This window comes from Cryptomeria japonica, chromosome 8 (assembly GCF_030272615.1).
Source record: "Cryptomeria japonica chromosome 8, Sugi_1.0, whole genome shotgun sequence".
In the NCBI taxonomy this organism is placed as follows: Eukaryota; Viridiplantae; Streptophyta; class Pinopsida; order Cupressales; family Cupressaceae; genus Cryptomeria; species Cryptomeria japonica.
The window spans coordinates 433,102,241-433,111,278 of NC_081412.1; positions in this window are offsets into that span (position 1 = coordinate 433,102,241).

Here is a 9,038-nt window from a genome sequence, read left to right on the forward strand (position 1 = left end):
GATACCTCAAAATATTTGCATCCTTCATTTAACATAAAGGCCTTTCATCAATATCATCATACTTCTAGACATGATATAGAATGATGTAGGCCTCTTAGACATGAATTTTACAATCTTGATGATTTTAATATCATACAAGTTGATGATGTGAATAATAAAGAGAATAAATCTATAGCACCTCCTAAACAAAATATGCATATCTTTACCAATACTTTACCTTGCCATTCCACAAATATTTTTGAGCTTAATGATGTCAATTATATAAACAATGAAATTCAACCCAACAAAGTTGAACATCTAGTGAGGGTTACTATAATTTTTTGGTAATGTCTTTTGGTCTTACTAATGCACCATCTACATTTCAAATTTTGATGAATTCTATCTCTAAGAAATTTTTGAGTAAATTTATATTAGTGTTCTTTGATGATATATTAATTTATAGCAAGACATGGGAGGATATATTTGCATCGTGTTGATATAGCACTACAAGTTCTCTAATATTGCCAATTTTTTATGGTATGATGAAAGAATAAGTATTTGGTAGAATACTGAGAGGGGGGGTGAATCAGTAAACTGAAAAACTGATACAAACTCCCAAACTCAAAAATAAACTTATCAACAAATAACTCGGTCAAGATAATATCTCAAAGATTACCAACATCAACCAACATCAATTGGTTTGATTGTTATGACAACTTAACATTAAACAAGTTCAATCTTGTAAACATCAAAAATTCTTAAACATATGTCAACATATACATCTCTCAATGCTTCCAGTTATCATGTCATATCAGAATAATTAAGTAGTTAATCAAATGAACAAATAAGATCATAACCACAAAAGCATTCACCACTTGACATAAATATTTATACGTGGAAAACCCAAATAGGTTAAAAACCATGGTGAGATGAGACTCACAAGGATAGCTATTTGAACTCTTCTGAAGTTCGCCCTGTTAGGAGCCAAGCCTATTAAATCTCTTACAATAAGTCCTGTTAAGAATTGATTCTGTTAGGAATCACCCGGCTAAGGGATTACAAATATGCCTTGATGAAAAGCACAATACCTTGTTAGGAGTAACCTCGCTGGAGGATTTGAGAATCCAAACTAATGGACCACCTTGTGAGAGGATTTAGAAAGTAACCAAGCTTGTTAGAGCTTAACCGGTTAGGGGATTTCAATTTCTATTGTAATTGTTAGAAAACAACAGGTTTTCTTGATCTGTCTGAATAGCACTACATCTGCTTGATCAGATCCTTCTTAAGCTTCAATCTGCCTTTACTCAAACTGCAGATCCATCCATCGGTTAGGCAACCACACACTCAACTGGTTTCTACCAATCTTGTCAACTTCGCCAACACTTAACAAAACAATATCATCGACCTTAAATCAGGGTTGGGTTAGTTCATTATCCTATATCTTTTAATGATGATCCCAAGCAGAGAAGGAGACATTTCCCTTATAGATTTAAAAGAATGTGGACCAAACACCCGGACCTTGAAACCAAAATCAAGGACTGGTGGTAGGTTAAAGTTGAAGGAAATGCTATGTATAAGGTGGTCAAAAAGTTGAAGTTTGTGAAAGACAAGGTTAAAAGATGGAATAAGGACTCTTTTGGGAAAATTTTTGTCTCCAAAGCTGCTATTCTCTTAGATCTAAAAGATGTCCAAGATGGGATTCAGAATAATGGCTACAACATTGTCTCTAGAGAAGCTGAAGATGAGATTCTTATGAAATATCATGATATCATAGCCAAAGAAGAAACTTTCTAGAGACAGAGATCGAGAAATATATGGCTAAAGGAGGGGGATAGAAACACCAAATACTTCCATATGTCCACTTTGAAACACAAGGCTATCAACAGGATTTCTCAGCTTAAAGTCAATGGCAGAATTATTGATGATGAAGATTCTATGAGGAAAGTTACTCTGGAGTTCTTTTCCAATCTTTTGACTAAGGATCAGAACCTAGACCTTCAAGCTCAAAGGGATCTTTTGGACTGCATCCCTTCTATCTTGGATGCTGACCAAAACTTCTATATTACTGCTATCCCAACTAATGATGAGATTTTGAGAGTTGTCAACTCTTTTGAAGGTAATAAGGCCCCGGGCTCGGATGGATTCCCTATGTTCTTTTTCCAAATGTATTGGCATATTGTTGGAAGGGATATTTCCAGTGCTGTGAAAGAATTCTTTGGTGCTAGGAGAATTTTGAAAGAATTGAATGGTATTTTCATTGCTCTTATTCCTAAAAAGGTGGGAGCTAACTCCATGGATCTTTTTAGACCTATCAGCCTTTGCAATTATTTGTACAAGATTATCTCTAAAGTCTTGACTTCTAGAATTTTGACTTTGCTCCCCTCAATCATATCTCCTTAACAAAGTGGGTTTGTCCCTGGGAGGCAAATTTTGGACTCGATTATCATGGTCCATGAGAACATTCATTCTCTTTCTAGGGCTAAAAAAGAAGTTTTTCTTCTGAAGCTTGACTTATCTAAAGCCTATGATAGAGTTGACCGGGGCTTTATGTAGACTGTTCTTTCAACCTTTGGTTTTTGTTCAAGAAGTATCAATCTTATCATGCAACTGGTTTCCTCTGCTTCTTTTTCTATGTTGGTCAATGGGTCACCCTCCCCCTTTTTCAAGTCCTCCAGGGGTCTCAGACGGGGGGATCCTCTCTCCCCTATTCTTTTCATAATCACAGTGGAATGTTTGGGCAGATTAATTGGAAAACTTGTTGAGAAGGGAGAGTTTAGAGGGCTTAAACCTTCATCAGTTGACCAAGTGTGTTCTCATCAGCAATTTGTGGATGATTCAATTATTATGGGGAATTCTTCTATGAAAGATTCTAGAAGCTTAAAGAAAGATTTGGATAGATATGGGAGTGCTACTGGTCAACTGATTAACTGGTCTAAAAGTTTTGTTTATTTCATAAATACTCCAGAGAGAAGACAAACCAAGATTAGTAATATTTTGGGTACCCAAATTGGGAATCTCCCTGCTTCCTATATTGGGCTCCCTTTATGTTAGGTGCCTCCTGATACCTTTTGGGGTGCTCTTGTGGATAAAGTTCATAAGAAGTTAGCTGGATGGAAAGGCTCTTTTCTCAATCAAGCGGGAAAGGTCCAACTTCTAAAATCTACTCTCCAGAGTATCCCTCTATATGCCATCAGTCTTTTTAGAATCCCTGTTAAGTTTGCAGAAGCTATTGAAAAAATTCAAAGAACCTTTCTTTGGACCAGGGTTGAGGAAAAGAAGAGAATGGATTTGATTGCATGGGACAAGGTATGCAAAGCTATAAGAAAAGGAGGACTTGGTCTTAGAAGAATCAGAGATATGAATGAGTTTCTCATGGATAAGCAGATATGGAGAGGTTATAAAATTAAGGGGGAATGGAAATTGATGTGGGATAATAAGTATAAAAGATAGCTCCTAACCCTTCATAGTTTCCTCAAGGCTAGAGATATTCTGATTGGCTCCAACATCTTGAAAAATGTCACTAGAACTAGACATAATACTCAAAGGAGTGAAATGGAAGGTGGGGAAGGGTAATTTTATTAAATTCTGGGAAGACACTTGGTTGTTAGACTTTCCCATTAGTGACAATCCTGACTAGGGTAAGTTTCAGGATCAGTGTAAGGAAAAATTTGGTACTACTGTGGCTGACTACTGGAATTTAGGTCAGTGGAAGGACTTATCCACTGTGGATCCTTCTCTTGAGCATTTGAATAAAATTTTGAATTTTATGGTGGTGGTTGATGACGAGGACCAGCTTATCTGGAAACTTACAGCTAATGGTAAATTTTCTATTTCCTCTCTTTGTTTTCAACAATATTCTAGTCAAGAGAGTCCTTGTTGGGTTAAGGCTTGGGTGAAAGGTCTTATTCCCAAAATTGATATTTTTTTCTAGACTGTTCTTCAAAATAAGATTCTGATGACTGACAATCTCAAAACTAGAGGTTTTTGTTTGCCTAGTATTTGTCATCTTTGTATGCAGAATGAGGAAACCATTAATCACATGTTTATCCATTGTCCTTTCTCTGCTAATATTTGGGTTAGATGTCTAGACAACTTTAATGTCAGATGGGTCTTCCCAGAAGCTATCCAAGATGTCTTCAATTTCTGGTTCCACCCTTTGAAGAACAATTAAGTTAATCTATTATAGAAATTTGCTTTACCCCATATTTGTTGGGGAATCTGGAAAGAGAGAAATGATAGAGTGTTCAGAAATAAGGCATCAAAAGCTCAAATTATTTTTGAGAAAATCAAAATATATATGTTGGAGAACATCTATATCACTGGTGGAATAATGAATCCCAAAGATCAAGGTGATAACATCATTTTTAAGAATTGGAGAATAAAGGGGAGTGAAATCATACATGTTAATCCTAGAGAAGAGGCAAGATGGGAATGCCCCCCTCAGGGATGGATGAAAATCAATTTTGATGGTGCTTCCAAGGGTAATCCTAGCAATGCAGGGTGCGGTGTGGTGCTAAGAGATGAAGGGGGAATATGCAAAGCTATCAAATGTGTTCCTATAGGTCACCAAACCAATCATGTTAATGAGGCCATTGTTGCTTATCATGGGTTGGTTCTTGCTAAAGATTCAAATTGCACTAAAGTTTGGGTTGAAGGTAATACTTTAAACATTATTAACTGCTTGAATAATGTTTTCCCTCTCTCTTGGTCTATACACAATTCCATCAAAACTATGAAGGATATAAGTAAAACCTTTGAAAAGTGTATTTTCACACATGCATATAGGGAAGCCAACAACTGTGCTGATTGGGCTGCCAACCTGGCTTGTCACTCTGACAAAATCATTGCCCTTTATGGTGAGAGTAATCTCAAGTGTGAGGCAAAATCTCTAATTGAACTGGACTGTATCCAGATGAAGCAACGTGTCTTAGCTAATCACAATTTCTAATGCCTTTTCCTCATTTTTCTATGATTGATCACAACGGCAGTGAGGCTTGTTTTATTTGTCATATCATATTTACTTGGCACGGATTATGGGTGGCTCTTCATAACAACAATAAAAGTGTTAGGTTTTTTCATAGAGATCACAAAGAAAATAACAGAGTTGCGATAAGGAAGAATTGGGAATTTAAGGATAAAATGGGGGGTAATAAAAAGAGGTTTGAACCAGCTTCTTGCTCGGATTGGAAGAAAAACAATGAAGTCTGGGAGATTCTTCAAGAAGGAGGTTTGAATGTTTTTATGAAAGGCTCTGTGGCAAAGACCCTATTGTCACTAAGCATTTCATAAAAAACTGGAAGAATGGTAAGGTTCTTGTTGGCACCCAGATGATGCAAGTGGATGAGGATGTCATTGTTGAAGCTACGGGCATGGTGAAAGAAGGTATGAAATTTTACAGAGACCAAAGTGTGTCTGACAAGGCCGCGGATAGGTTCCCTATCATGGATGGTGAAAAAAGGAAATTGGTGAAGGCGGATAATCCCTACTATTCCCCTGAGCGTATTTGCAGGTCATGGAGGTTTGTATTGTTTGCCACCATCAGTGACATTACTCTGGATGGGAGATTCACAAGAGCTTATGGGCATCACTTTGTGCTGCTCAACCACTCTTGCCATGGTGACAAGGTTAGTCTACCCTACTATCTTGCCGGCTCTATGGATCATACTATTTGTGAAATGTAGAAATATTCTCAAAGAGATCATGCCCTCCACTAGGGTTTAATGGTTCTATTTTATAAGATGTTGAAGGGGAAAATTATTGAGAAACCCATTAGTAAAGGAAAACAAATTAAGGATGATGATACTAAAAGTGAGAATAGTGGGTTCAATCTCTATTCTGAAACTAAGGGTGAGTCTGAGGATTTTAGCAACAAAGGGAAGACCAAGGGAAAGAGCAAGGGGACTGTTGTGGATTCTAACCTTTCAGACTCTGAGGATGAGTCTTTTGATGATAAAATCATAAAAAGCAAGAAGAGAAAGGGAATAGGTAAGCAAACCCAAAGGATGAAGAAGACCAGTAAAGGGATAAACAAGGTTAAAAGGAAGATTATCATTTCTTCTGATGAGGATTCTGAGGTTGAAAAATGGATAATAATAAGGGTAAGGAGGAAGATGAAATGTTGGATGGTGACCATGGGGAGAACCTGAACACACAGAGAATGCAGAATGAGGGTCAGGAGAACAACATGGGAAATCAAAATGTTTTTCATGGTGCCATTATTAATGACAGCATCAAGGGTATCCGTGAGGTCATTAGCAAAATGGCGAAAGAAATTGGTGATTTGAACACTGATCTCAATATGATCTCAATATGATAAAAAAGGAAAAGTATGGGTGAGAAGCCTATCTCTGAGAACGTTAAAGAATTAATGGTTTCCATTAACAAGGCTGAAGAAATTGAGGCAATGGTTAGTAAAATTCTGGAAACGGAAAAGAAGGTGAAGGAGCTAGAAGGGATTAGAGATGATAAGAGTCTGGAAACTAATCTAAACAATTTGGCCAATAAAGTGGATAAGATGGAGCTTACTGTGAAGAGGATTGCTGAGAAAAACTTCTAGATCCTTAAGGCCACTATTGACCATGTGAACATGTTGATAAATAAATTTGAACAGATTAAAGGCAAGGAGGATGAGAAGGATCAAACTGAGAAGAAGGGTCATGAAAAAAGAACAAGGGCCAACACTTGAAAACGGGTTGGTATCAAGGAACAAGAGCTGAATGATATGAAAAACTTTGGGGTCAATATGAAGCAAATGGTGGTTCATGCAGAAGAACTCATAAGAAACATCTAGTTGTCCTTGTCCTTGTGGTGTCTTGGTGTTGTCTTTGTGTTGTCCTTAGGCTGTCTAATGATGTTCTCTTTGACTTGTGATCCCTTTTTGTTTTAAATGGTATTTGTTCTTTGTTTGGGTGTCTAGGCACTATTATTTCTTGCCTTTTTAATGCTTTATCTTTCTCCTGATATGTAACAAGGTTCTGAAAACTTGTTTTTAATTAATCAAAACACAACAAAAACCTAATTCTCGTCATCGAGATTACAAACAAGTCGGTACAATCTTGACCGTTAGAAATCATAACAATCTCTTCACATTAATCAAGAAAATTCCAACCGCTCCATGATCACTGCTTCATCAGAATTTGTAATTCATCATGCACTATGCATTAGATGCAATCCACTTTGCTCCTTTCCAAGACAAAAAACAAACGCACCAAATCAATCTGAACTAATCCTCATTCAATGATCACACATGTCTCCATCATTATCACTCAACATTAGATCTTAAACCAACAAACTTGATCGATTAGAGTTTAACAGAAAAAAACTGGTAGGGTTTACCGGTTACATAACATAGAAAGGTTTAACCCTTTACACCGATTCAACTTACAAACTACCATATACCGGTTTACAACATCTTCCTTAAAGTTTATCATACTGGTTATAAGACAATAGCAATAACAACAATAACATCAGCAATATCATGAATACCATTCATCGGTTCAATTGACATCAATGACAACATATCATTAATGCAATCTATATGCAAAATGCCAACAATATAAAAATGCCAACAGTTTTATGCTAAGTCTTCCAAGTGGTGCTTTTGGTCTCAAAGAAATGGAGTAATTGGGGCATATAGTTTCACATGAAGGAGTAAAGGTGGATCCTAACAAAATTTGGGCTATTATGGAATGGCCTATATTTCAAAAACCATTAAAAATTGAGGGGTTTCTTAGGGTTGAATGAATACTATAGAATATATGTGAAGAATTATTGTCTTATAGCAACACCACTCATTATTCTATTGAAGAAGGATTATTTTCAATGGAAAAAGTTAGCTAATGCAACATTTGGGAGATTGAAGAAGGCTATGTGCACAACTTGAGACTTCACCAAGGATTTTATTATAGAATGTGGTTATTTCTAGGTAATGGTATTGGAGTATTTCTCATGCAATGGGATTGGCTCATTGTATTTTAGAACCATTAATTAAGAGGTGGAATCATCTCAAACCTATTTATGAGAGATTCTAGCTATTCTTCATGTAGTAAAACAATGAAAGCAATATCCAATGGGAAGACACTTCAAAGTTAAGACAAGCCTTGATAAGTTTATTTATTTTTGGAATACATCTTATCTTTTGAAGAGAAAATAAAATATGATTTTAGGTATAAATTTGAAATTTTACACAAAAATGAAAGGAATTATTGTGGCAGTTGCATTATCTAAGAAGGATGAAAATGATGAAACTTTATTGTACGTCATTTCAATATTACAAGTAGATTGAGTAAAAATGATGTTGATATAAGTAATATAATTCAACCATTACAAAGTGATCCAAGTAGTCTAGATAATTTTTATTGGAGGGAGACGCTTTGTGGTATAACAAGTGATTATCGTTGTGCAAGAATTCCACTCTCAAACAAAAGATCCTCATATCTAACTTCATGAGTCTCCAATAGATGGTCATTCAATATTTTTGAAGACATATCATCGAGTCAAGCAAGATTTATTTTGGGAAGGAATCTTTTGGGATGTTAAAATTTTTGTGGCTAAATTTTTTATTTGTTACCACTTGAACTTATTCCTAGCTAGTGTAGGGAAGAAATCTCCATGGACTTCACCATAGGTCTTTCAAGATCTAAAGGTAAGATTATCATCATGACAATGGTGGACTACCTCACTAAATATGCCCATTTCATTACAAATTATGACATCCTTTAACGAGTACAATGACAAACCCATTTTTGGATAATATACAAAAGCTACATGGTACATCTAAGGTTGTTATTTGTGATTGTAATCCTATATTTATTATTAAGTTTTTGATAAATTTATTCTCATGTTTGGGAACTCAATTGGCTCATAGTTCTTCATACAATCCCCAATCTAATATGCAAACAAAGGTTGCTAACAAAGTGTTTGGAGGGGTGTCTGCATTATTTCACTTCAAATACGTAGTCTCAATGGGTATATTGGCTACCAGTAGTAGAATGGTGGTATAATACTTCCTTCTATAACTCATAAAAAATGTCTCCTTTTATGAAACTATATAGATATCA